The 23116-nt window shown below is 34.9% G+C and overlaps 1 long non-coding RNA gene across 2 annotated transcripts; it reads left to right on the forward strand.

Moving 5' to 3' along the window:
- Nucleotides 1-14836: 14836 nt before the first annotated feature.
- LOC133392116 (uncharacterized) lies at nucleotides 14837-22731 on the forward strand. 2 transcript variants are annotated; one of them, XR_009765464.1, is made up of 4 exons: nucleotides 14837-17633; nucleotides 19344-19775; nucleotides 19887-20006; nucleotides 21331-22731. It is a non-coding gene; the product is annotated as an uncharacterized LOC133392116 (long non-coding RNA). The 2 variants fall into 2 exon arrangements; XR_009765463.1 differs by having other exon boundaries at nucleotides 14838-17633; nucleotides 21328-22731.
- The last annotated feature ends 385 nt before the right edge of the window (nucleotides 22732-23116 follow it).

A 23116-nucleotide genomic window follows, 5' to 3' on the forward strand; every position in this document is an offset into this window, starting at 1 on the left:
TGAAATTACAAGATCGGTTTTTATATTGGTCGATATAATTTTATCGACCGGCAAGTGAAATGCGTATACGATACCCATTCGGGTTATAAATTTATTGGTCGATATAATCAAAGCAATGGTTAATTTTTATGGACTATTTAGCAATAGGTGTCATTGTTCGATACATAGTAAAGAAATGTAAATCTGATTTTTTTCCTCCCACCACACACTTCACCATCGATGTTCTCTCAGACTGCTACAAGACCTACTCTCTATGTAGTTACGGTAGACGATGTACTAATATGTGCTGTAGTAGATGTAGTGGAGCTGGTCTCGTTGTACCGTCGTCAACTCGTACGACTTAACAATGAGGGTATAAATACAGGAATAACCATGACGTTGATGGTAAACACTCAATTGGGCATTGTCATTTCTATTTGGGCCTTGGTTACTCTTGTAGGTGTCAAATCGGTAGCTACGGTGTGTTTGATCCATAAATTTGTTTAAAAATACGTAGTTTGCCTATTGTTTAATTTAGTATACATTATTTTAAAATGTTAACATTATTTAGTTAAGTTAAGTTTAGTTTAATTTAGTATGCATTATTTTAAAATTCACCTAAGTTAACCTAAGTTCATTATATTACACCTGTTCTCACTTTCCTCTGAATCGTTATCCGGTTGCTATGGATCGCAATCCATGAGAATGGATCGCAATCAACTACGTCTGAATCGTTTGCAGCTACGTCTGAATCGTTTTCAGCTACGTTTGGATCGCTCTCAGCTACCTTTGGATTTTACGGTAGCTCGCGCAAATTTCGTTTTAGCGCACCGTTTATTTGGTGACCGCGGGACACATTTGCACCCCAAGGAAAGAACTAAACAATTAATGCATTCAATTATAAAATCTTATCGTATTTTTTATATGAAGCTTACATCACCATTCATACGATTTTGGTTATTAGACCAAGTTTTTCAAACAAACCAGCACAATCTTCTTCTTTTTAGCGTAACGACCTACGTGGTCATTTAGTCTTGTTCAGGGTTTCGAGGTATAGCCGGATATTCCATCTTTAGAATGGAGGAAATCTGTTCTGATGCGTAGAAGCAGACAAATCTGTCAAATGTTGTTTATAGCTCAAAAATGGGGTTTTAACACATATTCTCAATTGGGTTCAAACATAGAACAATACGAAATTGTTGCTTTTCAAATTGTCTGTCATGAGGAGAATCGTGAGGTACGCCGAATGGTCACGAAATAAACTTTGCGCTGCAACGAGATTTACGCGAGCTACCGTAAAATCCAAAGGTAGCTGAGAGCGATCCAAACGTTGCTGAAAACGATCCAAACGTAGCTGCAAACGATTCAGACGTAGTTGATTGCGATCCAATCTCATGGATTGCGATCCATAGCAACTGGATAAAGATTCAGAGGAAAGTGAGAACAGGTGTATATTAAAAATATAAAGCTAAATTGTATTATACGGACTTCCATCAAAAATTTTCAATAAGGTAGTTGAATCATTTTCATTTGCCATTTAACTTAAAAATAAAAAAAAAATTACAGATCAGTTTAACTTCACGCAAAAAACATTGTTTTACAATTAAATACCAAGGAAATCTAGAGTAGGCCGCATTCATTCTGCACTATGCCCGACCATACTTCACAAGACCCGAATAGAAATGACCCAATGTCCAATTGAGGGTTTACGTCACCCGAAAAAATGTTTCCGGTGACCGATAACGCTTTGATGTTGCCATATTGGCTAGGTAAATCCGGTAAGTCACTGAAAGACAACTCCACAAGTAGTGGTACAGACAGGCCTTGACCGACAACGGTTGGTGAGCCAAAAGAAGAAGCAGAAGTAGTAGTAGTAGTAATAGTAGTAGTAGTATTAGTATTTGTAATAGTATCAGTAGTTTTTAAAAAAGTGTATTTAAGGGATGACAAGAAAATAGCATAATTTACAAAGATTAGTTTTCTCACCGCATTTATCATTTAAATAATCATATGTTACTTTTTGTTAAAGAAATTTAAAATTTAATGTCAGTGCATTTATCTTGCGATCAGTGTTCAAAGATTTTCCGAAAACAAGCAATAAAAGATATAAAATAAAAACACACATTCAAGATTAGGTGCATACACTTTCAGGAATTCGTAATTTTAAATAGAAGAGCTGGTTGATTACAGTGTTTTTAGACGGTTATATGAAGGCTGAAATTATAATTCTAGTTAAGCGTGTGGTTGACATGATTTCAACCGCTTACTATTAAACTTCTCAATAAAAGTTGACTAATATCGTGAAAGTTCTCAATGTTTAAAGTGTTCAAAGCTTGTCGTAAGTATGTGTACATGTAAGTAACGAGTTTGCTGTTTATGTGAGAATGGCTGCTATAGTAGCCTTGCGCATATACACATCAACAAATAGCAACGCTCCGTGAAGCCGTGCCATCGATCGGGCATAAAATGATTCTCGATGATTTTCGAAGTCCATTCAAATAATCTGTTTCACGACGTATTTTTTCACATCTTGTGCGTGGTTAATTTTTGTGGTTAATTTTTTACGCTTTCGGCGGAATATTGTTACGGTACATCTAATCCCACGGTAAGAATGATTGCTTAAGGGCAGAATGGTAAAACGCTACTAATGGTTGCTAATGGTAAACGCTATTTATCTCGTGCCATGCATGATTCCTTCCAATGTCTTTTAGTAGATTTTCGCCAGGCATGTAGGTTATTATTCTCGCAATAAAGTTCGACGCGCGTTTCTGCTCCTAATGTCAAGCAGCGGTTCGTCTTGGTGGATCATCTTGGTGTGCATCACCTTGGTGGATCTAATGCATCATCTTGGTAGATCATATATTTCCGATGCTTCATAGTTTTCTATTTTATATATATATTTTGCTGGTTCTGACTAACTTTCGGGGCCGGTCTCATGGTACTGTCGGCAACTCGTACAACTTAACAACATGCCCGTCATGGGTTCAAGCTCCAAATAGACCGTGCCGCCATACGTAGCACTGATTATCCTGCTATGGGGAGGTAATCCAAAAGTCATTGAAAGTCAACCCCATAAGTGATACAGGCAGGCCTTGACCGACAACGGATGTTGAGCCAAAAAGAAGAAGAACATTATTTCCGTTTGTATTACTAAAATACCCAACACTTTAAGTGAAGCCGTTTCTCCCGAATAAAAAAAATAATACTGTAGCGCATTTTTAATCCGCTTTCATAGTAGAGGGCACATTGATTTTATGAGATTTAACAGTGTTGATAATTGGGTTGTAGTTAATCAGATAAATGCTATAAACACTAATAAAATAAAAATGTAGACATCGCGTGCATTGGAACTGATCGTGATATTTGAAGTCACCATGGATGTTCAGCATGTATGCCGGCACTAACACTTAGGAAATTATGCGGAAGCCATCATTGTTGATATTTACCATCAACGTCATGGCGCTCGCGTACCATAAACATTCCAACAAATATATTGATCTCGTTCTCACCTACACAATCACACTGCATGCGAGAGCAAATCTTTTCAAAATGTGAATTTAGTTTCTCATTTTTCAAGAGAATCTCGCTATCGAGAGAGAGATAGAGAGAGAGAGAGAGAGAGAGAGAGAGCGAGAGAGGGAAAGAGAGCGGGAGAGAGAGAAACATATAGAGAGAAAGAGAAACAGGGAGAAAGAGACAGAGTCAGAGAGAAAAAAAGGAAATAGATAAAGAAAGAGAGAGAAAGAGAGAGAGAGCGAGAGAGAGAGAGAAGGATATGTTAGCTAGAACATTTAGACTGTGTAAAGCATGCTATAGCTACAGCAAAAGAGCTGAAAAAATACATGAAAGTTCAGCCCTAGAACTTTAGAAATATGGTTTCTCAGTAAGTCTGCTGATCTGTTGAAATCATTCTAAAAGTATATCAGCTTAAAATATATTCCAGGTTAGATCGACCATGCGTTAATTCTTAACAAATTAACCTCGCTTCATTTTCATTAAAAGCCATTAACTTTCTGTTGCCCTCCAATTAAATGTGATTTAATTTGGAACTGACAAATATTATTAGCTTCACTTCTTTACTGTATATTGAATTTACTTTATCTATCGGTAAAGGTCCAAGCTAAAATTGCACAATAATTATAATTTCATAACATTATATATAACCTTCGTGCACCATGTCAAATCCTTAGACCAAGCCCATTATTTTGTACTAATTTTAGATCGACAGAGTTTGGCTCAAATGACCCCATTACAAAAATGATTGATGCCTATTCTTCTATGAATTGCAATGTCGATTTTAATGTTAGTGTGACCAAACTCAAATCATTCTTGCGAAGCGCATTTTAAGAAAAAAAATTTTGTTTTGTTTTTTCAATCGTAATTGTATTGTTTATTGCGGAAGTAACATTGGATGCTTTTGGTTATTACTTATTTTACTTCTACTCTTTCGTTTTGCTAGTTTGTTGTATTGTATTGTATAGAAATAAGTTGTGTAGACCTATAGTTGCTCGATGACTTGTATAAATAAATAAATAAACAAATAAATAATTTGCTTTTAGTGACTTATGGATTACCCCCACAGCAGGACTTCAGTTGTACGTATGGTGGCACGGTCCATTTGGGACTTGAACCCATGACAGACGTGTTGTTAAGTCGTACGAGTTGTCAACTGTACTACGAGTCCGTCCTAATTTGCCTAACTTGCAAACCACAAGCACATAAAGCAAAATTTTCGATTTTTTTTTTTTGTTTTTATGCATAACACATGATTTTGTACTTACATTACCACATTCATTTAATTGCCCCAAATCACCTTGTACTTGCCCCAAGTAATTTAAGCAGCCCCATTTTTTGGTCCATGATTATTGCACGTTATCTTTAAATTCACTTTCCGATTGGTCGCTATTTCAAAAAATGTAATTAATACACGACCAGTGATTAATTGTACACTAATTACTAGCGAAGGGGAAATACTAAACACATTAAGGGAAAGGAATCTGACAATTAGACACATTAAGTTTCTTGTTACTAGCATTCTGATTCTCATTTAGTATTCCATTATTTCTATTTCGTTAGTATCTCGACAAATTTGCTTGAACTGATCTAATCATTTGTTTTCATCAGAGTTGATAAAGACTTAACTTTCACTGTTTATGTAACGTTAAAACTAAACATGTTTTTTAATATACTTTGTTGATAGTGTCAATTTGAGGTGGGAGGAAGAAAACGGTAACGTTTCGTTATTAGCTTCCAAGTAAAACGTTGCACATGGAATGACGTCCCAGAGCAAAAATCGAAACAAAAGAATTAAATTACCATAAACTTCAATATTTATGGTCTTTTGGGGAGTCTCTTCTCTCCGTTACCTATGGCAAAGAAGCACCAGCGTCTACGTACCCCAATACTGAAAGTCGTAAGTGCCGAAAAACTAGCCTTTGGGGAGGAAGTTTTCAGTACACAAAATTCAAACGTGTTTCTTCACGAAAACGAGGTTTCATGGTTCTTTCCAACTGTTCTCCAATTGTGCACACACAACACACAAAGAATACGTGTGTTTTGTAGCTCTTTATTACATATACCGCGTTCTAACGAAGGATTCATTCCACTGTTTTCCCTCTTGTAAGCGTTTCGTTCGTTTTGTCTTGGTTTCTGAACTATCGGTTGATGATTCTTGCGTGCAATCTTTTCCGGCCCCTGCTGGGGCTTGAACATTGTTTGCTTGCGGCCTCTGTTAGTTCTTAGTGACGGTGACACGAAAATCTCATTATATTTTGCGAAAGAATGTTCCATAAGCCTGCCTTCGTTTCTTGCGTACACCCCGGGTTTTTTCGCTTGTCTGATTCGAGTTTAGTTCTTTTTTTCGTACTGTTAAGTTTTTGTGTGATAGTCCTGCTTCATGGTTAAAGGCAAAACCAATTGCCAGGAGACTTTCATGATAGAAAGCTCTATGTTTCAAGTAAAAGGTCCATAGATAACTATTGGTGCCTACTACTCATATATTTTTTCCGATTTTTCAAACAACGCACATACACTAAAATAGCGTGGGATTGTGGATTCTTTTATGGCTTGTAAAATATTTCAGCATTTTACGATTTATTTTAGAGCACTGTCATCCAAAAAGAAAAAAAAGTTGAATCAAACAGACTGAAAATCTATCGAAATTACCTCAGAATTACAGAGAGTCAAAATACACCAACTAAACCTGTAAAGAGACGATTCACGCAAAGTTCGGCGTTGTGAGGAGCTATTGATTGATATGCGATTTGTTGGTTTTAGAATTAGGCATTTGGATCTGTTTAAAAAATAGAAGAACAGTTAAGTTCATGTTTGCACGTAGCTTTGTTGCCCAATGCATTGACTAATGGCTACGTTATTACAAGATAGATTATCTAGTTTAGAAACATATAAAAATTACAAACAGGTCAAATGTATTTTAATTTTTTATTTTTTATCACATTTTTATAACAAACTGTACATTTCTTCTTCTTCTTCTGGATCAACAACCGTTGACGGTCTAGGCCTGCCTATATGACTTGTGGGGTTGGCTTTCAATAAATTTTGTATCACCCCCTATAGCAGGAAAGTCAGAGCTACGTATGGCAGCACGGTCTATTTGGGGCTTGAACCCATGACGGGCATGTTGTTAAGTCGTACGAGTTGACGACGGTATCATGAAACCGGCTGTAATTTTAGTTCAGTTAAAAACATTTCGAGCTTATGACAGGCAGCTGTGTGCTCTTCATTGTTTATAAGCTTTATTACTTTTACTATTGTTTTAAATTAAATAATTTCCTGCTGTTTATATCCATAAACTTGCGAGTCCAACTATCTTATTCTTCTTCTTTGGCACAACAACCGCTGTCGGTCAAGGCCTGCCTGTACCAACTAGTGAAGTGAGCTTGGCTTTCAGTGACTTATTGCTACCATAGCAGGATAGTCAGTCCTACGTAAGGGCGCACGGTCTATTCGGGACTTGAACCCATGACGGGCATGTACGAGTTGATGACTGTACCACCAGACCGGCCCAAACTATATGTTTGTATAATTTGATTCATGGGCATTTGCCTTCCAATTATGGTTGGGTTCCTGAATGGTTCAAATTGGACCATTTTAAAACAATTTTTGCAAACAAAACTTTCATCTCTTCGACATGTTTTTTTATCTTCTTAATTTGATGTGAACCTCGTTTATATCATAAAGCGCTAATGCACAACTTTTTTCATCACCATCCGTCTAAAGATAGAAGAGGTTTAATGGGTTCGAAATGTATGTACGATGTTGACAATCGTTTAACATGTACGAAAAGTAGTGTTACGATGTTGAGCTGGCTTTAGAAACCCTGTAAAAAATTATCCTCGGATTGAATCAGCCATCAACATTTAGTTACTCTAATTCGATGTATAAAATAAGTAAAAATGGGTAACAAAACTCTCATTCTCTCTATAATAACGTCCATCGTTAAACAAAAACTACGTTTAATTTAGCTGTTAAAATTTTCTCATGCCTTTATGTTTGCTTTGCTTTAAACACTTCGACGGTCTTTTTATAGACCTTTGCTTAATCAAGGTGCATCAAAAAGCAAACCTTATCTAAAATGTTAAAATATTCTGAATAAACATAGTTACAATATGACATCTAATTTATTTTGAATGTTCTTGCAAACAAATGAAGCAGCATTCATTACAAAATGATTGATTGATTGAAACTTTCCTAACATCGAGAAACTTTTTGTCCAAATTTAAATGATGTTCAAGGAACAATGTATGAACATATGGTCAATGTTACTTTACCATCTATAGCCATTTACTTTTGAACGAAAAGAAGTAGTTCAGATATTCATTATGAGATCTTATATGCATTAGTGACACAAGATGTTCACTTTTTTTATGCTATTTTATTTTTCCTTGCTGTTTTACTTCTATTTTAAACTGCTATGAGCGCATTTATGAATATTCCAACCTCTTATATTTGCATAGTACCTGCATAACCTTTATTTTGTGTGATAAAGAAGTACATAAGTACATCTAGCTCAATTAAATATATTCAATTGAATATTTAAAAAAGTGAAACAAACCTCGTGGACTCATGATAAACGTTTTGCAATGCTAATCCTTACATATATAACACTTATAAAGAATACAAACCGATGTATTTATTCAACAGCTATTCGTAAGATAATTATTACTGTTGATAACAGTTACACATGTATGATCCGTCTTCAGCTTAGTTTTTTCAGTATTATAATACAGAAGTGATATGCTTCAACGGTCAGAACACAACTGCTTCGATGTAAACCAGTGAGGGTATGTGTGTGTTTTTTTAATATATAAACTGGTCTATTTGGCCACATTACCGGGGAATGCAAGATCATTTTGTGGGTATTTAATAACTTTAGGATGCGCACAACGGATTTTTGAAAAGAAAACGCAAATTACAGGTGCATTTTAACTCCAAAGCACACATTAAAAGAATCTGATGGGAATGGGTTCTGATACCAATCCTAGGACTTATAAATAGGACCAATCCTAGGCGGCAAGTGATGAAATACCTTGGAAATAAGAACCTACACTGGCCCTGGATCTAACTGCTTACCGGTCCTTTGGCCGGTCCTTAACGCTCTTCAACCTTTTTAGGATCAAGGATCACGTGGCTTTGAAAATACATTTGCCGGGGTCCACATATATTGAGGCATTTATTTTGGGGACTAAGCTCAAAGCTATTTGATCAAAAATATGTTTAAATGTTATAATAGACATGGCTGTTGAAAAATTTAATCTTGATTGTGGCATAAACAATTGCACGATATGTATTGTAATAAGCTTTTCTTTTAGAGAATCAATTCTTTTGCGGACCACTTCTGTCCACCGACCACGGGTTGGAGGCCATTGCTTTAACTGATCCTGACATCGTACCGGTCGCGGAACTGATCCCGATCCCATACCAAGCCTGGAACTGTTTCCAAATTCGTACCTACCCTGGAACTGATCCTAACCGCATACCAGAACATAAACTGAACCCATGACGGTCTGGAATCTGATCCTGGCCCTTACATATCCTGTAACAGCTACGGTACAGGAGCTGATCCCCATCCCGTACTGATCTTTAAACTGATTAAAATTTCATATCGGTCTTTGCACATCCTGAAACCACTTGTGGCTCCCATAATGGTCCATTTTAAATTGCGGACCAGAAACAATACCTGAATTTGTCTCAGTGATATCTCTTTTAAACACCGCATTTACGATAAGATATAGTAGCATATTTGTAACCTAAGGTAAGTTTACACCTACACCTACTACTGGCCTTTGAATAAAGACCTAATAACAACTGGAACAACTGAACAACATACCCATCTTGAATTCCAGCCCCGTATTCTCTAGCCCCGTACTGTCGTCCTAAGCAAGGGTGATTATCCGGCTGCAAATGATGCCGAGATTTTTTCACATATCTGGACCTACAATTTGGTTTCCTGGACAGTTCCTTGAACCATTTATTGGGAAACTTTCATCCTACGTTGTAGATGACATTCTTTTGCTATGCTTTGGCAAAAAATAGGCCAGTATATGGAAAAATACAAAATAACCACACGTTAATTTATCTACAGTGTTCGAACTGCTTCAACTTCGATTATCTGTCAACTATTTAATAGTCTTGTTTGCCATGAAATGATTTCTGCTTGAAAAATCCTGTTAAAATCACCGTTTTGCATGGCAACGGAAAATCAAGCAGAGTTCGTCGAATCTTTTTAGTGCAATTTTGACATCTGTTGTAGGATGGGTGTCACGATCCTGTGATTGTAATCTTTTGCGGTATAAAGAATAACTTAATTTTGAGATCCCTGTACATAGAAAAAAAGTATTAAAGAAACGAAAAGTTTCGAGCGATTTCCAACCGGTAAAAAGAAGTAGTAATATACGTTCATCAAACTGCCAGTTTCAAATCCACAAAAAATCGTGTTGATAGAAACGCAGAAATATTGTTTTTTTTTTACGATGGAAAGACAAATTTTCGCGTTCAGACAATCATTCCGTGAAAAGTTACCAAGTATTTATCTTTTTAGTAGGTACGTCGTGAAAAAAAAAGTTTTTTCATAATGAGCCATGAGATTTCTGTGATTTTTTCAAAAATTGTCTATACATACGCATGCTTTTAAATACAATTGTCAGTCAACCATCGAGCGTTCAATTAAAAAGCATGCCACCTAAAATGCGCTTAGATATTTAATTCTGACCGCGCGGCTATATGAGGTGAAATATACAGCGAAATAAACTATTTGACAGGTGAAATATCTGACACATCCAGCTAAAGGGTTGGGGGAGACACAACATCCGCTTTCGAAATTCTATTAAACATAATATCTTCATAAGCATAACATTCCATAATTGGAAGAAATTATGAACTGTTGACTTAAAATTGACGAAGTACTCGATATTGAAGTTAGTTTATGGATTTAAATACAATTTTGTGGACGTTTTTTGTTTACATTGCACATCAGCTGGTTGCTGTGATGCTTTATCCGTCAGATATTTCGCCTGTCAAATAGTTCATTTCGCTGTATATTTCACCTCATGTGGCCTCGCGGTGACTGTAATTTGCATCGTTATTTTCTTGCCTCTTAAAACACTCAAAACGAAGACAATGTTGCATAACCCAAGCGGTTGCTATTAAATGAATGTCTACACAAAATGCATGCAAGCAACCAATGGAAAGCAACACTAAGATACCAAAATAGTTTTCTTTACACTTGTCAAAAGATTTTAAGCAAAGATTCTCCTCGTCTAGCCTGCTGGTGAATTTCAAAAATTGCACAAAAAAGATTTGCCTAAAACTGCTCGATTTTCCGTTGCCATGGGAAACGGTGATTTTGACGGGAGTTTTCAATCAAAAATCGTTACGTTTAAACGCGACTAATAAATTAAAGTGTATGAAGTGGGTGAACTCAAAGACTATTTCTATGACAAAATTTGAACGTCACTTTTTTGGAAATTTTAACGACCGACCTGGTGAAAACCTTTCCTCAAAATAGCTTTCTGGCGACTTTCCGAACACACAAACACTCTTAAACTCTTCGTTATTTTCAATAAAGTAGCTTGAAAAACACGTACAATATTTCTACGTTATATACGTTTATATTACACGTATGAATTTTTCAACAACCGTTTTCCATACAAACGTATGATTTTTATTTGAACTGTCAGCCAACTATCGAGCGCTCAACTAAAAAGCATGCCAACTAAAAAGCGTTCAACTATTGAATTCTGACTGTATATTGTAAGCAAAACATAGTAAAATTTAGATACAATTCTATGTTTTGTACCTTAACGATTCATAAAGCATTTTGTATGGGTATATATGATGTTACGTGTGTAAACACTCTTTTAACAGTGTGGGAAATACCGCCATGAAAGCATGTTAAAAGAAGGGTACAGCACAGGTCCACTTTTACCAACAACACTATATCAAACGTAAAGGATACAAAATCAAGTTGGAGTTTTAATTGCCAATTTCTGAGCGTTAACCTTAGCTACTGAACCTGTACCCCATGATAAGAGTTGATGTGACAGTATATCATCTGATGCGGTGTATTATTATTCAACATCTTCAAGGACACAGCATTCTTCGTATTCATTGAGGTAATCCCTCTCGTACTGTTCAGGTAATTGCAAAAGGCTTGCAATAAATAATGATTGTGCATGCTCAAGGGCAAAAGGCATACAGTATCTCGTACAATTGAAAAATAGTCCCTATGCAGGATAATGGCAATAAAACCCTTTCCTCGTTTCCGCCATTGTTGGCCTTAACCTGCCAGCCTCACCGAGGACGACGCACGTCTAGACCAGACTGTCGTTCCACCATGTTTTCCTACGCCGTTCAAAGCGTATGTGAAATTGTGTGTGTTTTGTTTTAGCTTGAATCAAAACTTAACCATCTTGCATCGAAGCGATTGCAATATGATCACATTCTCGCAGATGGGTTCTTTAACTCTTTTGTCACTTTAGCAAGATTTACAGCAAATATAGGAATCCTCGAAACACCAAAGCTTTGAATATCCTGAGCCTGAGTTTAACGCATAGTTCGAGTTAAAATGTACAATAAACCGCCTGTCACAGCACGACAGTGTGTATGAAAAAGGAATGCAGCTCTTACGAATAAACGTAAGCGAACGAAAGAGTAAGGAAAACTTCAATGAGGTACAAATATTCCTTTCCAAACAAAAACACATAAAGAAATAGAGTTTATTGCATCGTAAAATATGCAATTTTGTTGTTATATTGGCGATTCACTCTGCTCTTTTTTGCTTTTAATTTGTATGGAACTGAGATTGCAGCTAAGGTGAATGGGAAGAAATCCGTATTTCTTACCCAGATCTGAGCAATCGTTACCATCCTGTATGATTTTCATCTGATATATTACATCATATTAGCTTTAGAATTGGAAATTGATTGGAACAATACTAAATGTAACCGAGTATGCCGGGTATAAGGCAAAACAACAAGGGGGAAATACCTTGAGAATTATATAAACCGTTGTCACAAGAAGTGTTAACAATACGGTCAGTAAAACGCTGACGTATTCTAAATTAAATAAATCAATACTAAATTTCATGCCATTCGTTACTTTTAAGTAAATTCTTGTGATTATTTCAGATAAAGTTGATACAAATACCATTGAACATTCTGATTATTTATGTATTATTATTTATTAGAAGCATAGCATAACATATTGAAAAATACACTAATCGTTAATATAATGTTTACAACTATTTAGAGCTTATTAAAATTAAGAAGGCTCCACCTATTTAGCGTAACGTGATCATGCCAGTGTATACAAACGTTCGAGGCTTATTCTGTACTACGCACTTAGTCACTTCTTGCTATGGAGGACGGTCTATACGAGGTTTGAACCCAAGGCATGTTATTAATCCGAACGAGTTAACGAATCATGATATTTAGAAGTAGTTACACATAATTATTGGTTTGCGTTAATAACCCCAGTAAATAATGTCAAATATCAGTATTGTTCTTAAGGCAAAACACAAATTTAAGAATTTTTTGCCATTTAATAGAAACAGTGGGGATTGACTCACATTTATGAGACAATTTATGAACATATGTTAACGTTACTTTGCCAATTATAACCATTTGATTTTTTACGAATATACGTTATTGTCAGTAGAGATGTGGAAGTGTATTCATTAGTGAGACAACGTGATCACTTACAATAAAATATCGTTTGAATGCATGCTACTAATGAATAGTTGCTTACGAGATTAACAAAATCTTAGGAAAATCTTATTTAATTGATAATTCACGAATGCTCTGCTATTGAAAAATATAGCCGTTGCCGTTTACCTGTAAAAAGAACATGATTGTAAGATGTTATTTTTATTTATTCGTTTGCAATTTAAGAGATTCCGATTTGAAGAAACATGCGCATTTCTTCAGAACCTGACAAATTTATTTTTAGAAATTTAGAAATTTATTTAAACAATAGAGTGTTCCAATAACGACACTACCGACGATTGTCAAAAAGATCCGTATAAACTATAACTAAACTCTTGTTCTATTTTATGTGTAATGTATGTCAATTTTTCAAAATCATTTACAAATATTGCTGTATACTAAATTTACGATTTTCCCGTTCCTCCTGAATTAAAAAAAATACGATTTAAAATTTTTTTTCTTATAAATTTTAAATTCTTCACGTTTTCATTTAGCTGTTCAATTCACATGTGATAAAACTAAACTTTGTGTAATGCCTCCGATGGCACCTAAAACAATAAACGTAAAATAATTGCTCACACTCAATTGCTCAACGCTCAAACTCAATTATTTATGAATTTAAGTCACCATCACGGTTTCAAACAAAATATAAATGTATCTATTATATTCATAAAGCTTTCTTACACGGACGATTTACAACGCCTGTATTTTTATGTACGAATACAGTTTGAATTCAATATCTGAACGCATTTTAGTTGGCATGCTTTTCAGTTGAACGCTCGATAGTTGGCTGACAGTTCAATTAAAAAGCATGCTTTTGTATGGCATACCGGTTGTTGAAAAAATCCTAAAAATCTCATGGTTAGCCGAGAAAAGTTTAAGCAAATTAGCCAACTAAAAACTTTAATTCAATTGTTGGCTGGGAATCGAAGTTCAATCAATGAGTTCAGATTGTAAATACAACAACATACGAATAAATTGGTAAAGATGATAAAACAACTATTATGCTATGTGTGGTACATGAGTGTTTATGAATTATAATTATTTGTTTACCTCGTTTTCATACGTTAAGGTATCCTAAATACGTTCGTCATCAGATATCAATAACATTTTGTGTTACATTGCTCTGCGATTCAGACGATTTAATAGTGTAAGCTTCAAAGACCGGTTATTTAAAATTTTGCTACACCCTACCGAAGCACGTTTCCTTTAAACTGTATGATTATGGTAAAGTTTCAGAAAAGAACACAATTGTTGACAAAGTGAAAATGAATGAATCAGTACTGGTTGCCTTTTTATGCCTATGAAATGGGTATGCGCATGAAATGATAAAACAGGCTAGATAGAGTTTTTGGTTGAAAATGGGGTTTTAGTACAATTGATTATCAAAAAGGAAAGCAAAAATATATCCCAAAATACTTCTAAATCCCGCCCATCGTTTGAAAAGACGTTAACTGTCTCTCTCTCTCGCTCTCGCTTTTTTCTCTATTTATCTCTCTCTTTCTCTTTCTCTTTCTCTCCTTCTCTTTTTCTTTGTTCTATCAAATTCAATAAGATGAAACAACAACATTCTCGTCTTCTTGTACAATGTCGTACACGTTTTAGTACACAATCGGCACTCCTCGGTACTCCAATGCAAAGTATGTTTCTCTTAAGCATTCATCGAAAGTGGCGACGGTAAGCAAAGAAGTGAGCTTTCCTCAGTAAAGTGCTTGCCAAACTTGGTAAGATGTATTAACTCTCATCACACCGTGTGCTAGGGTCGTGGTTTACGAAGGAACTAAGGAGCCGAAAGGTTTGTGTCTCTGCTAAAACTGGAAAATCCTTTTCCTCAAATTTCCCAGCATGGCTTATCGTATGGGATAAAATATCCCTTTTCGCCTCGTTATGATTTATTTTTACCAACGCAAAATCAGTCTAGTTTTATTTTTGCAAACGCCGCAACCTCTACCGAAGCACAACTCAAATCCTGTCATGTTGAGTTGGATTAATCTTTGGAATATGTGAAGGCTGGCTATTTTTCCGATAACTGTTTCAGATGCGTATTGTTGTGCAGGATTTATTTCGATTAGCTAACTTTAAGTAACAGTAACAGTTGTCTTCATGGCTTAAGTTCTAAAATGTTTGCAATAAATTTAATTGATGTGCATTTAATCAATATACAAAGCTAACATTCCTCTGTTTGATGTGAGATGCAGAAATAAGAATTTTATGTTTGGGTTTGTATCGTTGATCAAAATAATTGGAAATAAACTACAGTCAGAGTTCAATACTTGAACACTTTTAAGTTGGTATGCTTTTAAATTGAACGCTCGATAGTTGGCTGAAAGTTCAATGAAAATACATACGTCTGCATGGAAAAATCAGGTTCTGACCAATTTACAAAAATCTCATGGCCTGCCCAGAAAAATTTCAGAAAAATTGTGTGTGGAAAAACATGCCAACTAACAAAACAAGCACATATTCAATAGTTCAATAGTTGGCCGGTCTCGTAGTACAGTCATCAACTCGTACGACTTAACAACATGCCCGTCATGGGTTCAATCCCCAAATAGACCGCGTCGCCATACGTAGGACTGACTATCCCGCTATGGGGGGGGGGAATCAATTAGTCACTGAAAGCCAAGCTCACAAATGGGTACAGGCAGGCCTTGACCGACATCGGTTGTTGAGCCAAAGAAGAAGAAGAAGATTCAATAGTTGACAAGGAATCGAAGATCATCCAGTGAGTTACAGACTGTATAGCAATTATGTCTCTGTGTTTGAAAGTCTGGTAAAAAATACTGCTGTAATACGTATTTTATTGGCTTTGAAACCTGTCTTTTTAAAGCATTACGGCAAAGTCATCCCTCCTGAATAACAAAAAAAACTGTCTTTTTGTTTTATTATCAATATGTAAAGTTAGTGCCAAAAAGCCTAAAAGGAACAGAACTCAAATTTGGAAAAAAAAATAAAAAGCTTTCTACGGTAAACGTAATTAATCAAATTATAGAAATATGGTCATTTTTCACATCAAAAAACTAGCTTTTCAATATGCATTCTAAATCCGAATAAAACAATATCTTTTGCCAACTATTTTGCCATACTTTTTCATTATTCTAGAGATCTATGTAAAATGTTTGCATGCAAATCTCTAAAATTTGTTTAAGTTAAACTTGCTTCAATTTAATGACACAAATATCAATGAAATATTTTGGGCCAAAATTTAAATTTATTTGTCAATTCTTTTGAGTTTTAACACAACACATGTTTGTTTTATTAAAATAGTTTTCCATTATTATTAATACATGCTTATTATTAACCAGCAATCGTACATATCTCTCTCCTCTATTAAGATTTTACCGATGGAAACAATAAGCCGGGTCAATTATCTTTTTCCTTGACTCGTAGTTTACACCTACAAATCCAAACAAATGTATTCTTAAATGTTTTGCATTGCACTAATACAAACCAGGCAAGTTAAAGAACACCAATACATGAACAAATTTGTTTCACCAATACCATCTTTCATTTATTCATACTTTTATCACATAGCTCTTTTCTGAGGCAGACTGGAGTAGGTCTGTCATACAAACATCTCTTACGCCTACTATGTAACATCGGTAATGCTATTAATGTATTAGTGTGATTTGCCCCTTCCTTACATATTCACAAACACCACGAACTGTATGTAACTCTCACACCGTTTCCCATATATCTACAAATCAAGGGATCGTTGTGGTTGACGTATTTACTTTTGGAGCAAAGAGCAGCACAAGTCTCCCTTTGTAGCGTTTTTCATTACCGAATATTTTCTACCTCGTGCCATACCAGAACCAGCGTGTGCACTACCTAACTAGAGCTCGTGTCTGGAACAGTTTTTCACCAAAACGTGTTCAAACGTTGCCGGGAAAACATCGTATTATCAAGGAATCTGCAATAGTTTGTTTGATAACACAAGTTATTAGTGTGCAAAGCAAAATTCGGTGGGCAGTGACTTTTGTTCAATTCTTCATAAACATCGCTAACATAACAACTGAAGTGCAAAGCCAACTAAACCATACATAGCTAATGATTACCGTACAGAAATTATTTTTGGCAAAAAGAGCATAGACGCTTTAAGATATGTAAACAATCCAAAAATAAGAATGCATTTGTTGGACAACATATTCATCGATCTCCATATGATTTGCGAAAATCATCAAAAACCGCCTGTATCGCATTGGTATCCTTCGAATTATCGGTTTCACAAATTCAGTACTTATTTTTTAACATATTCATACATACTTTTTTTTTGACTGATAAACTCTTTCGCGTTTATTGTTTTTTAATTACGTGTAATTTTGTTGTTTTGCTTTATTTTGTTTATCACAGGTTAAAAAATCACAGTGTCCCGTACTACAAGTCGTAGGGAGTATTACAGATCAAAACTGAAAGCTGCATTTCAATCATGTAAGTATCCTGATCTAAAAACGATTAACATCGCGCAATTACTTTCAACGCCATACAAACTACTATACATATAATCAAATTTTGCTTGAAGAACTTTTTTCACTAAGGTGCCCTTATTGCCTTTATGTATTTAACACTACAAAGTACTTCTAATTTTGTTTCACGTGGTTTGTGGAAAGTGAAAGCCATTACATATTGGTACCTATTTCAATTAATTTTACAATCTTACAATGTAAATTACATTATTAGCTTAATAACTTCTGTGCTTATTTTACTAATCAATACTGTGCCCATACTTGTAATGGGGAAAGCGAGACAAATTTATTTCGCATACTGAACACACGTGAGTGGAAGGAGTGTATGCTTTGTGTTTACATGTCAGCTGACAATCAACCACATTCCCAAACTCGATCGAAGAGGAACGATAGTTGCAGCAACCTATATATAACGGTTACTTTTATTTATCTCGTAAGCGTTAATTGTGTTCAGTAATGCGCAAAATGTTCTAAAAAACTCAAGGAAATCATTATTTTATGTCATTTTGACAGCCGCTTCGATCGTTTCCGCTTCGATCGTCCCCGCTTCGATCTTCCCCGCTTCAATCGAGTTTGGGAAAGTGTTTTAATAAGTTTTCTTTCACTCGTGCATGAATTTGTCTATTTTAGTGTTGTGAACCTAAACCAGTTAAATTGTAGTTTACAGTTCAGAAAATGCTCAAAACAAATGGGTTTTTTGTATGTTTATGTACAAGGTCAGATTTATTAAGAACGTTTTTTAATAAAAGATTAATGCCTTCAAGCATGAATCAATATACATTAAAGTATATGATGAATCGAATTTGTTATAACAATGATGATATAAAGTCTTAACAGCGTTCAAATATATTAAGTAAGAGCTATTTTTGTTGGAATTTCTGACATTTGAGTATGTCGGTTCATTATCAGTTTATTACAAATTAACTGCAACACGGTCTAGACAAAAGTGCATCTTTAGTAGATACAGTTTTTACAGTTATCTTCTTGGTTTGAGTCCAGAGACAAAGACAAGATCCTGTTTGTTGCTATTAAAATTGTTTTCTTTTCATATCTTGCCAAACCAAAACATAATCTCATGGGTTTTAAAGTTAGCAATGCAGGACAACATAGTTAGAATACGGGTAAATGGTAGTGGGGTTCACTTATGTACTGTAACTATATGAGAGTTTCTTCTCTTTAACAACTTTTGTATAAATTCTTACGTTATCGTGACAGCTGACAGAAAAAAAAATCATACCCTCTCTTCAAATTTGATGCTAGGATAGTAGATTGTGGAAAAGATGTGATACGGGTGTTAAATTTGCATAAGTATAGAGTTTTTTTTTTCTTTATTTGCATTGTCGTACATTTGTATGTGTATGTGTTTCTATATATTTTAACATAATGCAGCTTAATATTACTAGATATTAAGCTGTTTGTTTGTTTGTTTTTATTACGGCCTGGCCGTATTAACCCCTTTCGAGGAAGTAATAAATCATTTAATTGATAGAAAAAAGCTTAGGGCTCACGAAGAAAAGCAATATCTTTTAAATATCAGCAGAGGCAAATCAGAATGCCATGAGTTCACAACAAATGTTGTAATACAAAATAGAATTATATTCTTGAAATTGATATTAAGTAAAAATTAAATGTTATTAAACAAAACTGTTTAATCTTTCTTTTGAATCTCTTTTAGATAAATACAAATATTCAAAAGGCTGGTAACCATCTGTTCGGAATCCGTAACATCAAGATATAATAGCATAAGTACATGTCATAAACATGTCGTAAATTTGTAATATATCAATGTGAACAACTCCAAATGTATATGTAACGCTTTGATTTAGCATGGGATTCAAACATTTAAAGATACGAATAAATTCCCATTTATTCCATCTGATCCTATTCGTGAAACATATATGTGTTATCATCCTCTTAGATGTTATCAAAACAAAAATGTGTCTATTGCAAAGAATATTATTAACTATTAATAGTCAAAACTAAGACAGTTTAATCCAAAGATATAACTGTTATCATTCGATCGATAAAATATGACCTTTTGACGAGAATGCTTACACCTTGCACGACAATGAGATCAGAAAAGATTTCCAGATAAATATAAAGAAAGGTACGTAAACAAATGAAAGGAAAAATGTATGTCCAAGTATTCACACCAAGAATCTGTGCAAATGTTTCACAATTTTTCCCACGACCTATCAAATCTAACATTATTGCACAGGAAAATCGTGAGTTGGTTCGGTATTATCTGTAGGAAAGATCCCTGAATGTTGAGACTGATAAATCGAATTGGCAGCAATAGCACGGCAGAACCTGTTTCTTCAACGAGAATGTGCGGGAGGTATGGACGAATCGATGAACAAATTAAGAACTGTATATAAGCATCTATGACGTTTCGTCGGGACTGGAAGCATAGGAAAATTTGTTGCGTTTTTGATGCTGTTTCAAGCTAACCCGTGCTACTCGCCTAACATTGATAACGTCTATGGTCGAATCATGAAAACAGTTTCGCTCGGTTTCATCAATTGGACCATTTTGTTTCGGTTGATATCGTACGTTCTTCTTTTTTTAAATTTCGAAAACGTTGTTGTCTGGGCACATCTGGTTATGACAGAATAATCTTTTTTCTATAAATCGACACACCAACCTTTGAAAGTCGAAACTGTAGTTTGAAAGGTAAATACGTAGGTAAATTATAAATTTAAAAAGACACTTTCTTTTGTAGTGTAAATTAAAGGATCCATGTGCAGGCAAAACCAGACACAGTTATTTTACTTTAAGTATTACCAGTTAAAACAAAAATTTAACCGCAAACTATCGGTATATATATATATATATATATATATATATATATATATATATATATATATATATATATATATATATATATATATATATATATATATATATATATATATATATATATATATATATATATATATATATATATATATATATATATATATATATATATATATATATATATATATATATATATAAGACTGTTTCACAATAAGAAGCTGAAATCCAAGCTCACTTCACTAGTGGGTACAGGCAGGCCTTAAGCAGGCGGTTGTTGTGCCAAAAGAAAAAAAAAGAAAAAGTGTGTGTATGTATCCTTTTAACAATATCTTTAAGTAAATTTCAATGTTTTTAAAATTTATTGCTAACAATTTTCTATGGTAAATTCGTTATATTGTTTTTGTTGTTGAAAATACTCTCTATTAGTATAGAAACAAAAATTAATTTAATTTTGGTCGTTTAATTTACTTACCTTTTTCTATTCATAAATTACGATTTTTTTGTAAGGATAGTATCATATTTGAAAGGTATCATGAGCATGTTAGGTGTCTCACAGGTGGCTAGCATAGGAGTTTTGAATAGATTAGGTTTGGTAAAATGCTTGATAGTTTCCATACACACATAGGGAAAAACCGGATCGTCCCCACACATCTTCGAGTTGCACAAAATAGACCACCAGTAAAAAAAAGAACAATTTTTGGAAGGCAGAACCCATCCCGATCGAGATTTTCTTCAGTTCCTGTTTCCGACATCGTCACCCGTTTTTGAAAATCGCGCTAAACGCAAAACGCGCACGCGCGAGGACTCTTAGAGGTGTGCGTGCTGACTAACATAATCTTTTCTGAATTCTTTCTTTCCAGCAGGTTTTCGGCATACTTCCATCGCACTCTGTTCTTTTACTCGTGGGTAGCTGAAGTGCTTTAATATTTGAAAGAGCAAGGCACGCTCTTTTATGTATGTGTGTGTGTTTTTTATTACTGAAGCAACCTTTGTCAATTGCCGGTAGCTGCGTCTGCTGCTATTGTGCTACAACGTTTTCGGTCGTCGCTCGCAAGTTTTGGTACGGACAGTATATGCAACACGCTACACTCTCACAACTCAACCATACGGCCAGCGGGACACATCGTTGTCATCTTTAACGTCATCGCAGTAGACCGGACTACTCTCGTTGGCATCATAATCATAGCTGTGTTTGCTTCCTGAACTCGTTCTCGTTTCCTACGCATTTCACACTGTTACTGTTTGCGAAAGATGTGATTCATCCTTTAATTACACTGCAATACATAGTTGATGAGCTGGATGGAATTTGAGTATAGATCACACGCATCTGTGCAGAGTGGTAAATCATCGAATTTCGAAGGAAAATATTATTTGAACATGTGCTCTTGTTCGTGTGTCAGAGTTTTTATACATCTTTATTAGAGCGGTATAAGAAATCTGGTGATGTAGTGAGCCAATATTTCATCAAATCCAACGAAGTGAATTATCAGTGAATGAGCGTTGTTCGAGTGCCGCTTCATGAACGTATACTGAATGTATCCTGAGTGCTACTTATCCGGTATACCTTCAGTATACGTAACAAGAGGCGACACAATCATCGTTGATGTCGTGATATGGATACGGTTTTTGTACATAATTCAACACATTGCATTACAATATAAAACAATACTCTATGCTTAAACGTTCGTTTCCGAGATATAAGAGAATTATTCTGATGGGTGAAATTGAAGAATTGCCTTCGTGTATACGCTTTTAAAATATGTTAATGTCAATTGTGTGGTTAATGTATCTGCAAGATACAAATCATGTGTGTCAATTATTGTTTTAACTCTCCTCATATCATGTGACATTGTTTAATGAATTATACATGTGTACTTCTAAAATTTGGCGCATAATTACATCACAAAAGCATACATTACGCACATCATAATAAATAATGAAGCTAACGTAAGGATAAAACTTTTTTAGGAGTATGAAATTGTATTGAAGGCCCTAGAATAATGTGACTGAGAGCAAATTAATTGATAAGGACGAAGTAGCCGTATTGAGAAATGTAGTGCCTATCAGCTTCATACTACATGAAGAGAAGGAGAAAGAGAGAGAGAGAGAGAGAAAGAGAGCGAGAGAGAGAGAAAGAGATAGAGAGAGTGAGTTAAATGGATAGATAGATAGATAGACCGAAAAAGAGAGAGAGAGAAAGAGAGAGAGAAAGAGAGGGAGAGAGAGAGAGAGAGAGAGAGAGAGAGAGAGAGAGAGAGAGAGAGGGAGGGAGAGAGAAATAGACTCACATTTTTACATCCTAAAGTATACCAACCGAGTCAGATTGTGTATGAAGCAGAACTGTGTATCGCGACAGAACTTATTGTAGGAATTTCCGTTTATATTTATTTGAACATGTTGATGGCTAGAATTGCACATAGCTGTAACCACAATGTTTACAATGAGATATCAAACTCTCTCATAAATTTTTAGGAATACAAATATAAAGTTATTTAGAATCAGGAAATAGAATCGTTTTACCCTTCCTTTTGAGCTCCTAAGAAAAGAAGATTGTATGAATTTGTTGAACCAAAATAAAATATCAATTTACAACATTGTGGACCATAATAAAATTTCTTACAAAATAAATTGCTGGCGTGGAGAGAAAAC

This window comes from Anopheles gambiae, chromosome 2 (genome assembly GCF_943734735.2).
Source record: "Anopheles gambiae chromosome 2, idAnoGambNW_F1_1, whole genome shotgun sequence".
Classification (NCBI taxonomy): domain Eukaryota; kingdom Metazoa; phylum Arthropoda; class Insecta; order Diptera; family Culicidae; genus Anopheles; species Anopheles gambiae.